Genomic DNA, 16431 nt, shown 5'->3' on the forward strand with positions numbered 1-16431 from the left:
GCCCACATCACTATCTGTACAGTGGTTCAACAATCAAAAGCACTTCTGCAGAGGCACATATGAAAATTAAGAGCATTCCCACTTCCTCAGTCGAGACAGCCATGCTGTTCTGGCTGCGCATACGCATAATGGAAACAAAATTGCTTTAAATAATCAAAATACACAAAGGCACATTTTTCTGAGTGATTGGAAATAACCCTGACAAATGCTCACATTTGGTAAATTATGAGCTAGCCAAGTTACGTTTGCATAAACATAATAAAAACATTTTTTAAAAATTTAGTAAGCATATAAAGCAAGGTATTCTCTTGAAAATGAATTTCTTTGACAGATAAATCAACAACCATGCAGGACAAGTTTCTGAAGGTGCCTCCCTGAGTATTTGAGAGAGAGGGGTGGGGGAGAGAGAGAGAGAGAGAGAGAGAGAGCGCCTGTGCGCGTCTGTGTATCCAGATACATATTTCGACGAATAAAAATTGTGTAAATTATAAAAGAGGCAGAGATATTCTTCCAACTAAAAATAAATGTAGAAAAATCTTAGACACATCAAATAGCTACTTGCATTTTTAAAAGAAGAACACAAACTATGTGCAATTGAATGCTATGTTAATACAGTACACAAATAATTAATATTCCCCAGACATAACTCTTTGGTAACACAGAGATTACCTATTAGGTAAACACATAATTATATTTTCTTCCAACTATCTAGATACTGCACCTCAGCGGCACACTTAAACAGGCATCAGTATGTAGTTGTAGAGGATCTGTGGGTGGCTCATTTAAAAAAAAGTATTTGAATAGGGCGAAAACTAATTTTCTATTCACAGGTAGTATGGCACTATTTTCTATCAGATTGCTTTGGGTAGGTCCGGAGCACTGAGCACTACAACATGTGGCTACATCAAAACAAAAGCCAAAGGAAGATGTACATTCATTTAGGATTTCCTAGATTGGCCTATTCCTTAAGCTAAGCATAATACGGTAGGGAGGCTGACTTTACTGAATTTGCTGCATGGATAACAAAGCTCTTCTGAGAATTCTGTAGCCTTTAGAAATTGGCAGTCGCTGAAGAACACACCCTTACATGAAAGAAATATTATCAAGGCCTTTTCAAATGTGCTTGCCACATAAGATAGAACATTTTCACACACATCCACGAAGGTAAACTGTGATCAAAAAGATGAAATAGGCCAAGGACAGTGGGTGGAGTGAAGGTGACTTTCTTAGGGGGAAATTCTTTTAATTCCTAAGTATGAATTGTAGGAAGAGCCTAATTGTCCTTTACAACCTTAGTCATCTTTGAACAGCATCAACTTTTCTCCATTAACTGCCACCCACCTTCACTTGACAACGCGAAGTAAGAGCTTGAGAGAAACCAGAATTACAACAGGTCTCTAGTTGGGTAATGGTGTAGAAAACCAGGTTAAACTGGTGCTACTTGCCTCACTCTTGAAGTAGGCCTTCTTCCTTATCTTCTCTTCTTCTAATTTAAGGGTAAACTCCTAGAAAGCTTAATGCTTTGCTTTGTTCCAATATTCAAATACACTGGAGATATTTGGTAAGAACTTATCACCTAGTAATATGATTTCTCTTCCCATCATTTTAATGAAACCTCTCTCCTGAAGGTCATCAATGACTAATTAATTGTGACACCCAACATTCTCATAGTTCATCTTTTTTGTCTGTGTCTCTTGCTTGTCTCCTGACCAGCCCTTCTTCCAGAAACTCTCCACCCTTCCTCTCTGTGGACATCCCCAGTTTTCTTTTTAACTGTGTGACTACAACTTTTGTCTCCTTCCTCTTCACACTTTTCATATATGTGATTTAAAAGTTTGTTCCTCAGCCCTCTTCTCTCCTTGTTCTCTCTCTTCCTTGACAATCTCATCTACTCTTTCCTGCAGATGACCCTCACAGCTCTCTCGGGCCCTGTCATCTCAGAGTGCCAGGTACAGGTTTCCACCTGCAGTCTTCTTTTCCACAACGATAGGCTCTGGCACCACGATACGTTCAAAGTGAATTCAGTGTCTTTTCTCTCACATTTCCGACTTCTCCTAATGCTTCCTATTTGCTTAATGTCATCACCAGGGTTTGAAGTCTCAAAGCCAAATACGACAACTTTCCTGTTTCCACAATAATTTGCAAAACCCTGTCAATATTTCCTCTTAGATATTGCTGCCATTTATATCCTCTTTTCCATGCCCTCTCTTCTATACACTATCCCAATAGTTTCCTCAGTGCTCTTCAGACTTTTCTGCATCCAAACCACTTTATATATTGCTGCCAGAAAAATCTTTTTAAGACACAGTTTTCTCATGTTTATGTGCATTTCCATACCTAAATTCATTTGCTTCAGGCATTTGCTTTGGCAGTATTTTTCTTTTCCTACAGAAGAAATCTCTCTCTTCTTGGTGCCTCTATGTCATCAAGTATTCTAGTCAAACAGGTTTGTGTTCCCATTTAAAAGTGAGCTCCATAAGTAAAGTGTCTTGCAAGTTTATCCTCAAATCCCCTACATACACTGCAGTGACTGACATAAAGTAGACTCTCAAGAAATCTTTGATTTAACTTGGCTTGAGTATTATTCCTTTGTTTAAAAACTTTCCACATTCCCTATTTTTACGTGCTACAAACTCTTTTACCTGGTAAACAGGATCTTTAGATTTGGGATCTGGTAAACATTGGGAGGAGGATAAGCGAGACCCAAACAAAAAGGAAACTGAGAGGGCTTCCCTGGTGGCGCAGTGGTTAAGAATCCGCCTGCCAATGCAGGGGGCACGGGTTCGAGCCCTGGTCCGGGAAGATCCCACATGCCGTGGAGCAACAAAGCCCAGGCGCCACAACTACTGAAGCCCGTGCTCCACAGCTACTGAAGCCCGTGCGCCTAAAGCCCATGCTCCACAACAAGAGAAGTCACCGCACTGAGAAGCCCACGCACTGCAACAAAGAGTAGCCCCCGCTGGCAGCAACTAGAGAAAGCCCACGACAGCAACGAAGACCTGACGCAGCCAAAAATAAATAAGATGAAATAAATAAATTTGAAATATAATAAAAATAAAAAACATTAAAAAAAAAGGAAACTGAGAGAAGCAACTGGAAGCAAGTGGTAGAGTGGAAGCATTCTGAGACAATCTTTGTATTGTCCTTTTGCCTACTGAATGTCACCTGGTCCTTGGGATCCCTGACATACTACCACCACTGATCTCTCTAGGAATCTCAGAATGCACAGTGCCCCTGTTATACCACACCCGGGCCTGCTGCTTCCAATCATTGCCCTGTGTCCACTGGCAGCCACTCAGTGACTGATGTGCTCCTGTCTTCTGGTAGGAAAACTGAAATAGCCAGCTAAGCCCAAGAATATACCCGTCCTAAAATGCTAATGGTAATTCCAGACATATTAAGCAGAGACTTAGACCTTTGGGACCTTCTCTTTCTTTGCCAAGTGATACATGGGAACTATGCTTATTTATTTATTTACTTATTTATTATAAATTTATTTATTTTATTTTTGGCTGTGTTGGGTCTTCTTTGCTGCACGTGGGCTTTCTCTAATTGCGGCAAGCAAGGGCTAATCTTTGTTGCATTGTGCAGGCTTCTCGTTGTGGTGGCTTCTCTTGTTGAAGAGCATAGGCTCTAGACGCATGGGCTTCAGTAGTTGTGGCTCGCAGGCTCTAGAGCGCAGGCTCAGTAGTTGTGGTGCAGGGGCTTATTTGCTCCGCGGCATGTGGGATCTTCCCAGACCAGGGCTCGAACCCATGTCCCCTGCATTGGCAGGCGGATTTTTAACCACTGTGCCACCAGGGAAGCCCGGGAACTGTATTTAACACTGGTTTTCAGGCAATGCTGCCCAGGTTTTGGTGCCTAATACAGGGAGTATGAGCTAACAGGAATCTGGGTTATGTAGGGGGAAAGTGCTGTGATAAAGGGAAACCTAGGCAGCTCCATACAGCTTTCTCCACTGTTGAATAAATACATTTACAAGGCCATAGGTGAGCAGAAGGAAGGAGAAGCCCAGAGGGATAGTTTTCCCCAAAGACTAAGCTCTTTTGTGCATTGTCTCCTTTACTTCAATGTGCAGATGTCTTCCCCACAGTTCCTTTCTCAGTGGAGAATGGAAGAGCGCTAAACTGTAAACAACTACTTTAGGTGTACTGATATTGAAGAATGTAAAGTTATAGATTGTTTCTCAATTACAAATCGAGTCCCATTACTCACTTTACCTTGACACAAGTTAGTGTCAAAGTGAAGCTTTTACAATGACAATTTTCCATTTCTCCATTGTCCCACATTTCTTTACCTAATATTGTAAATTATTTTTGCTCCACCGTTTTTTTTTAGTAAGAAAATAAAGTCATTTTTATCTCCATGTCATATCCACCCTTTCCTATACCCTCCCAGGGAATGATTTCACCAACATCCTCACTAGAATTGAGGGCATCCAACATATACTCTCATAACTTTCCTCACATCTCCCTCGGATTTTCTCTGCCACCAGCCCCTTTTCCTCTCCTTTCTTAGAGGAATATTTTTTAAATCTCTAAAGCTAACACAGCTACCTGTACTCTCCCCAACTACTGCCCCATTAAGGACACATTTCTGCTTAAACCCCCAATTGCTCAGCTTCACTAGTTTTTTTCTTTCCTACAAACATGGTTAAATCTCCACTTTTGCTTCACTTCTTCCCCTTCACTTTATGAATAGAGATTCCACACATTTCCTATTTCCAATTATTCACACTTTCATTTTTCTCACGCTCTTGAAATATGTATCCAGCACCCACAAATCTGTGGAAACAGTTCCTGTTGACCATATCCTTGCTGAATCAGTAGCTGCTGTCAGCTGGTCTATAAGTCTCTGTAACAATCAGCACAGCTGACCATTCTGAATCAGCGGTGGTGTGTTGTGCTTCCACACTGGGTTACAAACTTTCTTCATGTCTGTGGCTAGAGCTTCCACAGGATTCCTGAACACTTTCTCTCTCCAGATGAAATCCTCTTCTTTCCTCTCTACACATTTATTCTCCTTCCTTCCTATCCTGGAACTGTTTCATGAAATTATTTGCATCATCCATGAAAATAGGTCATTTCATATATCACCACATCCTCACACTAGAAGCTTCCTATAGACAAAATCTTCTAAGACTTTTTGCTCTCCTGCCAAAGTTACTAATATATCCACATACCAAATATTTTTAAATATTTTGTTCTCAGGCAAGTGGAATTTTCTTAATACACATATATTTTGTGAATTTATTTTTGGTTTATTTTTGTTTGTGCTTTCTGATCATGGGTATCTGCCCATGACAGAACCAAGAGGAAAAGTTGTTTAAGCTCAGGGTACTTGGAACTCATAGCCCCTGAAAACCACTGTTTTCACATTACTGTGTTTTACGTCATGAAGATACCCTTGAGTTCTTTCACTATCCTGGATTTTCTCCTTCCTTCTTGCATATTTTTAATATATATGGTGAGAGAGTTAAGACCACTCTGAAAGTAAAGTGGGAGCCTAGGTGGTGTGTATGAGTGTTTTTACTGTCACTTTCCCCTTTGTACATAGACATATCCCATATCTGTAGGAAGTTTTGGCAGTGGAACACTTGAACAGACATCTAAGGAAGGAAAGTTCATGCTCTCTAGTCGGTGTTCCTGAACTGATTGAGAATACTTAGGTAGATAACTCCTTACTTTTGGTCAGACCAAATGGCGTCAAATATCTGTCCTATATCATCTACATGATATGTCCAGCTTTTCTCCTTGAGAAATTATAGATTTAGGCTTTCAGAGAAGGGTATTGACAGCCTTCCTCTTCAATCTATTCTATTCTTTTTTTTTTCATGTTTTTTACATCTTTATTGGAGTATAATTGCTTTACAATGGTGTGTCAGTTTCTGCTTTATAACAAAGTGAATCAGTTATACATATGTTCCCATATATCCACCCTCTTGCGTCTCCCTCCCTCCCACCCTCCCTATCCCACCCCTCTAAGTGGTCACAAAGCACCGAGCTGATCTTCCTGTGCTATGCGGCTGCTTCCCACTAGGTATCTATTTTACATTTGGTAGTGTACATATGTCCATGCCACTCTCTCACTTTGTCACAGCTTACCCTTGACTCTCCCCATATCCTCAAGTCCATTCTCTAGTAGGTCTGTGTCTTTATTCCTGTCTTACCCCTAGGTTTTCAGGACTTTTTTTTTCTTTTCTTACATTCCATATATATGTGTTAGCATACGGTATTTGTCTTTCTCTTTCTGACTTACTTCACTCTGTATGACAGACTCTAGGTCCATCCACCTCATTACAAATAGCTCAATTTCATTTCTTTTTATGGCTGAGTAATAGTCCATTGTATATATGTGCCACATCTTCTTTATCCATTCATCCGATGATGGACACTTAGGTTGTTTCCATCTCCTGGCTATTGTAAATAGAGCTGCAATGAACATTTTGGTACATGACTCTTTTTGAATTATGGTTTTCTCAGGGGATATGCCCAGTAGTGGGATTACTGGGTCATATGGTAGTTCTATTTGCAGATTTTTAAGGAACCTCCATACTGTTCTCCATAGTGGCTGTACCAATTCACATTCCCACCAGCAGTGCAAGAGTGTTCCCTTTTCTCCACACCCTCTCCAGCATTTATTGTTTCTAGATTTTTTGATGATGGCCATTCTGACAGGTGTGAGATGATATCTCATTGTAGTTTTGATTTGCATTTCTCTAATGATTAATGATGTTGAGCATTCTTTCATGTGTTTGTTGGTAATCTGCATATCTTCTTTGGTGATGTGTCTATTTAGGTCTTCTGCCCATTTTTGGATTGGGCTGTTTTTTGTTTTTTTTTTTTAATTGAGCTGCATGAGCTGCTTATAAATTTTGGAGATTAATCCTTTGTCAGTTGCTTCATTTGCAAATATTTTCTCCCATTCTGAGGGTTGTCTTTTGGTCTTGTTTATGGTTTCCTTTGCTGTGCAAAAGCTTTGAAGTTTCATTAGGTCCCATTCGTTTATTTTTGTTTTTATTTCCATTTCTCTAGGAAGTGGGTCAAAAAGGATCTTGCTGTGATTTATGTCATGGAGTGTTCTGCCTATGTTTTCCTCTAAGAGTTTGATAGTTTCTGGCCTTACATTTAGGTCTTTAATCCATTTTGAGCTTAGTTTTGTGTATGGTGTTAGGGAGTATTCTAATCTTATAGTTTTATATGTACCATCCAGTTTTCCCAGCACCACTTACTGAAGAGGCTGTCCTTTCTCCACTGTACATTCCTGCCTCCCTTAGCAAAGATAAGGTGACCATATGTGCATGGGTTTATCTCTGGGCTTTCTATCCTGTTCCATTCATCTATATTTCTGTTTTTGTGCCAGTACCATACTGTCTTGATTACTGTAGCTTTGCAGTATAGTCTGAAGTCAGGGAGCCTGATTCCTCCAGCTCTGTTTTTCGTTCTCAAGATTGCTTTGGCTATTCGGGTTCTTTTGTGTTTCCATACAAATTGTGAACTTTTTTGTTCTAGTTCTGTGAAAAATGCCAGTGGTAGTTTGATAGGGATTGCATTGAATCTGTAGATTGCTTTGGGTAGTAGAGTAATTTTCACAATGTTGATTCTTCCAATCTAAGAACATGGTATATCTCTCCATCTATTTGTATCATCTTTAATTTCTTTCATCAGTGTCTTATAATTTTCTGCATACAGGTCTTTTGTCTCCTTAGGTAGGTTTATTCCTAGATATTTTATTCTTTTTGTTGCAATGGTAAATGGGAGTGTTTTCTTGATTTCACTTTCAGATTTTTCATCATTAGTGTATAGGAATGCCAGAGATTTCTATGCATTAATTTTGTATCCTGCTACTTTACCAAATTCATTGTTAGCTCTAGTAGTTTTCTGGTAGCATCTTTAGGATTCTCTATGTATAGTATCATGTCATCTGCAAACAGTGACAGCTTTACTTCTTCTTTTCTGATTTGGATTCCTTGTATTTCCTTTTCTTCTCTTATTGCTGTGGCTAAAACTTCCAAAACTATGTTGAATAAGAGTAGTGAAAGTGGACAACTTTGTCTTGTTCCTGATCTTAGTGGAAATGCTTTCAGTTTTTTACCATTGAGGACGATGTTGGCTGTGGGTTTGTCATATATGGCCTTTATTATGTTGAGGAAAGTTCCCTCTATGCCTACTTTCTGGAGAGTTTTTATCATAAATGGGTGTTGAATTTTGTCAAAAGCTTTCTCTGCATCTATTGAGATGATCATGTGGTTTTTCTCCTTCAATTTGTTAATATGGTGTATCACATTGATTGATTTGTGTATATTGAACAATCCTTGCATTCCTGGAAGGAACCCCCCTTGATCATGGTGCATGATCCTTTTAATGTGCTGTTGGATTCTGTTTGCTAGTATTTTGTTGAGGATTTTTGCATCTATGTTCATCAGTGATATTGGCCTGTAGTTTTCTTTCTTTGTGACATCCTTGTCTGCTTTTGGTATCAGGGTGATGGTGGCCTCATAGAATGAGTTTGGGAGTGTTCCTCCTTCTGCTATATTTTGGAAGAGTTTGAGAAGGATAGGTGTTAGCTCTTCTCTAAATGTTTGATAGAAATCGCCTGTGAAGCCATCTGGTCCTGGGCTTTTGTTTGTTGGAAGATTTTTAATCACAGTTTCAATTTCAGTGCTTGTGATTGGTCTGTTCATATTATCTTTTTCTTCCTGGTTCAGTCTCAGAAGGTTGTGCATTTCTAAGAATTTGTCCATTTCTTCCAGGTTGTCCATTTTATTGGCATAGATTTGCTTGTAGTAATCTCTCATGATCTTTTGTATTTCTGCAGTGTCAGTTGTTACTTCTCTTTTTTCATTTCTAATTATATTGACTTGAGTCTTCTCCCTTTTTTTCTTGATGAGTCTGGCTAATGTTTTATCAATTTTGTTTATCTTTTCAAAGAACCAGCTTTTAGTTTTATTGATCTTTGCTATTGTTTCCTTCATTTCTTTTTCATTTATTTCTGATCTGATCTTTATGATTTCTTTCCTTCTCCTAACTTTGGGTTTTTTTGTTCTTCTTTCTCTAATTGCTTTAGGTGCAAGGTTAGGTTCTTTATTCAAGATGTTTCCTGTTTCTTGAGGTAGGATTGTATTGCTATAAACTTCCCTCTTAGAACTGCTTTTGCTGCATCCCATAGGTTTTGGGTCATCATGTCTCCATTTTCATTTGTTTCTAGGTATTTTTTGATTTCCTCTTTGATTTCTTCAGTGACCACTTCGTTATGAAGTAGTGTATTGTTTAGCCTCCATGTGTTTGTATTTTTTACAGATCTTTTCCTGTAATTGATATCTAGTCTCATAGCATTGTAGTAGGAAAAGTTACTTGATACAATATCAATTTTCTTAAATTTACCAAGGCTTGATTTGTGACCCAAGATATGAGCTATCCTGGAGAATATTCCATGTGAACTTGAGAAAAATGTGTATTCTGTTGATTTTGGATGGAATGTCCTAAAAATATCAATTAAGTCCATCTTGTTTAATGTATCATTTAAATCTTGTGTTTCCCTATTTATTTTCATTTTGGATGATCTGTCCATTGGTGAAAGTGGGGTGTTAAAGTCCCCTACTATGAATGTGTTACTGTCAATTTCCCCTTTTATGGCTGTTAGTATTTGCCTGATATATTGAGGTGCTCCTATGTTGGGTGCATAAATATTTACAATTGTTATGTCTTCTTCTTGGATTGATCCCTTAATCATGATGTAGTGTCCTTCTCTGTCTCCTGTAACAGTCTTTATTTTAAAGTCTATTTTGTCTGATATGAGAATTGCTACTCCAGCTTTCTTTTGATTTCCGTTTGCACGGAATATCTTTTTCCATCCCCTCACTTTCAATCTGTATGTGTCCCTAGGTCTGAAGTGGGTCTCTTGTAGACAGCATATATATGGGTCTTGTTTTTGTATCCATTCAGCCAGTCTGTGTCTTTTGGTGGGAGCATTTAATCCATTTACATTTAAGGTAATTATCAATATGTATGTTCCTATTCCCATTTTCTTAATTGTTTTGGGTTTGTTATTGGAGGTCTTTTCCTTCTCTTGTGTTTCTTGCCTAGAGAAGTTCCTTTAGCAGTTGTTGTAGAGCTGGTTTGGTGGTGCTGAACTCTCTCAGCTTTTGCTTGTCTGTAAAGGTTTTAATTTCTCCATCAAATCTGAATGAGATCCTTGCTGGGTAGAGTAATCTTGGTTGCAGGTTTCTCTCCTTCATCACTTTAAATATGTCCTGTCAGTCCCTTTTGACTTGCAGAGTTTCTGCTGAAAGATCAGCTGTTAACCTTATGGGGATTCCCTTGTGTGTTATTTGTTGTTTTTCCCTTGCTGCTTTTAATATGTTTTCTTTGTATTTAATTTTTGACAGCTTGATTAATATGTGTCTTGGCGTGTTTTTCCTTGGATTTATCCTGTATGGGACTCTCTGTGCTTCCTGGAGTTGATTAACTATTTCCTTTCCCATATTAGGGAAGTTTTCAACTATAATCTCTTCAAATATTTTCTCAGTCCCTTTCTTTTTCTCTTCTTCTTCTGGAACCCCTATAATTTGAATGTTGGTGCATTTAATGTTGTCCCAGAAGTCTCTGAGACTGTCCTCAGTTCTTTTCATTCTTTTTTCTTTATTCTGCTCTGCAGTAGTTATTTCCACTCTTTTATCTTCCAGGTCACTTATCCGTTCTTCTGCCTCAGTTATTCTGCTATTGATCCCATCTAGAGTATTTTTAATTTCATTTATTGTGCTGTTCATCATTGCTTGTTTCATCTTTAGTTCTTGTAGGTCCTTGTTAAATGTTTATTGCATTTTCTCCATTCTATTTCCAAGATTTTGGATCATCTTTACTATCATTATTCTGAATTCTTCTTCAGGTAGACTGCCTATTTCCTCTTCATTTGTTAGGTCTGGTGGGTTTTTATCTTGCTCCTTTATCTGCTGTGTGTTTTCCTGTCTTCTCATTTTGCTTATTTTACTGTGTTTGGGGCCTCCTTTTTGCAGGCTGCAGGTTCGTAGTGCCCGTTGTTTTTGGTGTCTGTCCCAAGTGGCTAAAGTTGGTTCAGTGGGTTGTGTAGGCTTCCTGGTGGAGGGGACCAGTGCCTATGTTCTGGTGGATGAGGCTGGATCTTGTCTTTCTGGTGGGCAGGTCCACATCTGTTGGTGTGTTTTGGGGTGTCTGTGGACTTATTATGATTTTAGGCAGGCTCTCTGCTAATGCGTGGGGGTGTGTTCCTCTCTTGCTAGTTGTTTGGCATAGGGTGTCCAGCACTGTAGCTTGCTGGCCATTGAGTGAAGCTGGGTGCTGGTGTGGAGATGGAGATCTCTGGGAGAGTTTTGCTGTTTGATATTATGTGGAGCTGGGAGGTCTCTTGTGGACCAGTGTCCTGAAGTTGGCTCTCCCACCTCAGAGGCACAGCACTGACTCCTGGCTGCAGCACCAAGAGCCTTTCATCCACACGGTTCAGAATAAAAGGGAGAAAAAGTAGAAAGTAAGAAAGAAAGAAAGAAAGAGGATAAAATAAAATAAAGTAAGATAAAATAGTTATTAAAATAAAAAATTATTAAGAAAAAAATTTTAAGAAAAAAACAAGCAAACAAAAAAAAACGGACATATAGAACCCTAGGACAAATGGTGAAAGCAAAGCTATACAGACAAAATCTCACACAGAATCATACACATACACACTCACAAAAAGAGAAAAAGGGGAAAAAAATCATAAATCTTGCTCTCAAAGTCCACCTCCTCAATTTGGGATGATTCGTTGTCTATTCAGTTATTCCACAGATGCAGGGCACATCAAGTTGATTGTGGAGCTTTAATCCGCTGCTTCTGAGGCTGCTGGGAGAGATTTCCCTTTCTCTTCTTTGTTCGCACAGCTCCCGGGGCTCAGTTTTGGATTTGGCCCCGCCTCTGCGTGTAGGTCGCCGGAGGGCGTGTGTTCTTCGCTCAAACAGGACGGGGGGTTAAAGGGGCAGCTGCTTCGGGGGCTCTGGCTAACTCAGGCCAGGAGTGGGGCGCTGGCGGGGTGGGGACATTGCACCAGCCTGAGGCGCGCCGTACGTTCTCCCGGGAAAGTTGTCCCTGGATCCCGGGACCCTGGCAGTGGCGGGCTGCACAGCCTCCCCGGAAGGGAGGTGTGGATAGTGACCTGTGCTCTCACACAGGTTTCTTGGTGGCGGCAGCAGCCTTAGCATCTCATGCCTGTCTCTGGGGTCCGAGGTTTTAGCCGCGGCTCGCGCCCGTCTCTGGAGTTCCTTTAAGCAGCGCTCTGAATCCCCTCTCCTCGCGCACCAGTAAACAAAGAGGGAAGAAAAAATCTCTTGCCTCTTGGGCAGGTTCAGACTCTTCCCCGGACTCCGTCCCGGCTAGCCGTGGTGCACTAACCCCCTGCAGGCTGTGTTCACACCGCCAACCCCTTCAAACTATTCTTATAAAACTTTGGAGCTTGCTTGATAGACTGTTTCACATATCCTTTACAGTGTCCATTTGGCCCTGGGGGTGGAAGCAGCTCCTTTCATCTTACACAAGAATGGGGTTGAAGAAATGTCTGAGAGGGAATTAGTCTCCCAGAAAGTCCAGGAGAACTGTGTGTGTGGAAGGCCATAGATTCAAGTTTCTGCAATTGGGCTTCTCCAAGGTGATAATTGCTAATGGCATATATTTCCCAGGGAAACCGAGTTAGGTTCCTTCATTCAACCCCTGAGAGAAAGGAGATGGCAAATGCAGGGTCTGTTGTGTACCTTGCTTACTATTGTATATCCTCTGCTTTGCAGCATCTGACAAATAATAGGTGCTCCATAAATATTTGTACAATAGAATTGAAATGTATTAAAATGTATTAAATGCATTGGCAAGGAAATAGTAGCATTGGTAGTAGTAATAGCAGATTTGGGGGACTTAGGTAAATTCCTTATATTCTTGTACCACTTTCTGAAGAAAGTATCAGATTTTTTCTTCTGGTTATGATTAAGGAAGATTGTTTTCCCTAGGGTACTGTGAAAGAAGCTGGGAATTTGGTTGAAGCTGATCTCTGCTAAGAGATTCAGGGGTCAGAATGGAAAATCTCACCTCAGTACATTTTAGGATTAGGTGCTTTCTCAAATAAATCAATCCTTTCCCTGAAGCCTCTGGCCACTGATGCTGGACACAAGATACTAGATTTGATACACAAGTAGGCAATTCAACTGTGACCATTGCTTTATTCCTCCTTGGAATTTACATATAAATGTAACTTTTTAAAATATAGTTTCACCAATTATGAAAAAATGGCTATTTTGGATAATTACATGAAACGTCAAATAGAAATATTCTGTAACTGGTAACAGTTACTGACGTCAAATTGGCGTTATTGCAATGTTTCGTGTACCCTCGACAGTTTTTTAAAAGCCCAAAACATTTTATTTTAATCAGGAAGAAAACAAGGTATGTCACAGATAAAAATAATGCACATATTTTTGTGCTTATTATTTGAAGAAAGGAGAAACATCTGAAATCTGTTTGCTAACTACAGTATAATACAAATTAGCCTGCAGGCACTGTGTGCTGTATTCTGTCTGCTTGCCAGCCCCGCTTAGTCCCAACGTATTAATGAGCAAGTACAAGTATTTGAACAATCAGCATTTCCGCATTTGCATGCAAACTCTCATGCTGTGTAATTATACACAGAGCTGGCACTCAAATTAATTAAAGCTGATTTCTCTGTGACTGCAAACTGGTCATATCCTCAGCTTCGCCTTCTTATGAAGTTATCACTCTACATTCAACATGACACTTCTGTCCCTGGCATTCTTAGTAATGCTAATATTCGACAATTGTGAATCCAGAAATATTTTAGATTGCAGCTGACAATGGCTATGTGTTCTTGTGCTTTTCCTCTCCTCCCTATTTTCCCCTTTCTGGTATAAAGATAAAAAATAGCTCTTGAATGCCTGCTTTGTAATTATCTCAAATAATAATGCAAACAAATTATATATATTGTTTCAGCTCATTTCCTCCCCTCTTTTATGATTCCACCCACTTGATTAGCACTTACAAACAATTCATCAAGCTTTAAAAAAAACTGTTTATTTGATACTAGCAAACAATTAGTTTTGATGGTTTTGGTCTTAATTCTGAAAAGGCTTTAACAAATGCTGTTTTATTTTAATAGATAAGGATCTCGTAATTCAGGATCAGGGAGATTAGGAGAGAAGGAAGCAGCAATGACTACTAGATTTGATTAAGACTTTTTCAATCCTCATCAAACAGAGACCATTATTTGCCAAAGAGATCCGTAAATGTTAACTTCTAGAGCAGAAGACTTTCCTTAGCTTTTCCACAGTAAAGCCATCTCCTTTTGGTTTCTCAGTTCCTCCGAAGTTACTCTTTCTGTGACAGTTTCTTTGAAGAGACATCCTTAGAGCAATTAAGATAACATCACGATTCTGTTTCATAAATTTAAATCTCCGAATACAGGTGGCTACTAAAACCGTCTTCATGTAGGGCCCTGGGAGATGATCTGCTTTGACACATTGTTCTGAAATCACTTCTTACCACTCAACCGCAGTTCACCATCACCCCATTTCTCTGTATCCCATCAACAGAAACAACACAGACAGCTATTGCAGGGGCTGGATGTCTCTTTTCAGAGCAGGCACCAAACAATTCTATCCCTCAAGTTCAAGATCCTGAAATACACTGCCAAGAAGATTGCCTCAGCAATCTACATTTGAGAGGGAAGACTGAGTAGGGAATCGCCTTATAATCTATCTCTAGTGATCACAAGAGATATAATTGCCCTTACCTTATCGGTAGTACTTCTGGGTCCACACAGAACATCAGTTAGCAAACTCCCTTCAAATTCCAATTGTCATACAATGAGAAAAGAGTATCTTTCCCGGAGAGGCTCTGGGGAGATCACAGTCACAACACTATTATCGTGATCCGAAGTCTGCCCTTCTGTCTTGTCATGAATTTCCTATGCAGACAGGTGTCATACTGACATGAATTTTGTTGCCAAGTACACTTTAAGAGTGGGTGTGGCTGTGATCATGTAGCCAGTTCCACCAGTCTCTAAACCCTCACAACTTTCATTGCTTTCGATATTTCACTCAAGTACCCAGTGACTTCATGGGTTACCCACGCACTGGACCCGACTAATAGAGGTGTGGGAACAGTATCGAGTTAAGCAGCACGGTCATCGTAGTACACAATGCTCATTGCTACTGGCAAATACCTGTTTGCTGACTCAGGATTGGACTGCACTGAGCAGGACCAGGCAGTTCTACTGCTTTCTGTTTGCTTCCTTTTTAGAAACTATCCTCTTCTAATTAACCATTCAGCAAAAATAGATTCTTTGTGATATTCATTCCTTAAAAATATAGCTTTTTTAAGCATAGAGAATTACTATATTTTAACCTTTTTAAAAACAAGCACTCTCAAAACAAAAGACAAAGAAAATTGGAATTCCCCAAATAATTAAAACAAACATCACTGCATATGTTGTACATTTTGCTCTTAAATTTTCTGATAGCAAATCAAATAGTTATGCTTCTTTTACTTTTTCTTAAAAGAAAAGGATATCCAATAAAGATGTTAAAAAAAAAGAAAAGGATAATAGGAGAAATGTTCTGTAAACATCTTAGGAAAAGGGAAGCTTTTCCTCTTTACAGAGTAGTAGAATAGCTGGTACTCAATGATTTTTTAATTGATGGTAGTATTAAAAAAAAGTTGATTGGCTACATATTTTTTTATAGGAATAGGAAAAATGAAATTCAGGTATGGAAATAGCAAGACAGGATTTTAGAAACCAGCCAAAATTTTATGTTTTATTAATCATTGTAAGTGTAACATGATCAGAACAAAGTCTAGAAAATATGGGTCTCAATATGTATAAATGGTATGTCTTTGACTTACAATTTCTACCCACTTTATCAATGTCCTCTGGAAGTGGTAGAATATTAATTTTCTCAGACCCTTTAATTCCTCAATGACATTTAAATCAAGCAAACTGTTTTGCTTTTTTTTTTTTTTGGATTGATTTATTCTCAAATATCAAAGTTTGGTCCAAAATCCTACCCAAAGCAGGGTCCTATATAATACTGTTTTTCTTCAACTTGCCCACCATCTAGCATAAAATTGATGTGTAGTGATATGCAATAAATTTTTGCTAAGTAAATGTTTAGCTATACATTTTAACTGTGATGTGGATATTGTAAATGATATAAATCAACTAACCTGCAAACTCTTGAAGCCTTCCTTTCTGAACAGGGCTTATACAGGTTTGCACATAAATGTGAATGGTAATCATTTGTTAAATAAATTGAAATTAAATAACTTTGAAGAGAATATATTACTAAGTCTAAGACAATCCATTCTCATGTTAAATAGAGATCTTCCTTATATTTGACCAATATCTTCCTGAATTGTCCATTCTTTG

At 39.0% G+C, this 16431-nt stretch overlaps 1 protein-coding gene across 13 annotated transcripts in view; it reads right to left on the bottom strand.

Annotated features, from left to right (window-relative positions):
• ADGRL2 (adhesion G protein-coupled receptor L2) overlaps positions 1 to 15120 on the bottom strand; it is a 271291-nt gene extending 256171 nt beyond the window's left edge. For 5 of the 13 annotated variants that reach the window (XM_049709707.1, XM_049709710.1, XM_033416630.2 and 2 more), the window contains exon 1: positions 14797 to 15111. The gene's annotated coding sequence lies outside the window, so the exon portion shown is untranslated. Of the gene's footprint in view, positions 1 to 14796 lie in introns of all 13 variants that reach the window. The other 8 variants (XM_033416628.2, XM_033416631.2, XM_033416634.2 and 5 more) reach the window with 6 other exon arrangements.
• Between the last annotated feature and the right edge of the window lie 1311 nt (positions 15121 to 16431).

Source organism: Orcinus orca, chromosome 1 (genome assembly GCF_937001465.1).
Source record: "Orcinus orca chromosome 1, mOrcOrc1.1, whole genome shotgun sequence".
Classification (NCBI taxonomy): Eukaryota; Metazoa; Chordata; class Mammalia; order Artiodactyla; family Delphinidae; genus Orcinus; species Orcinus orca.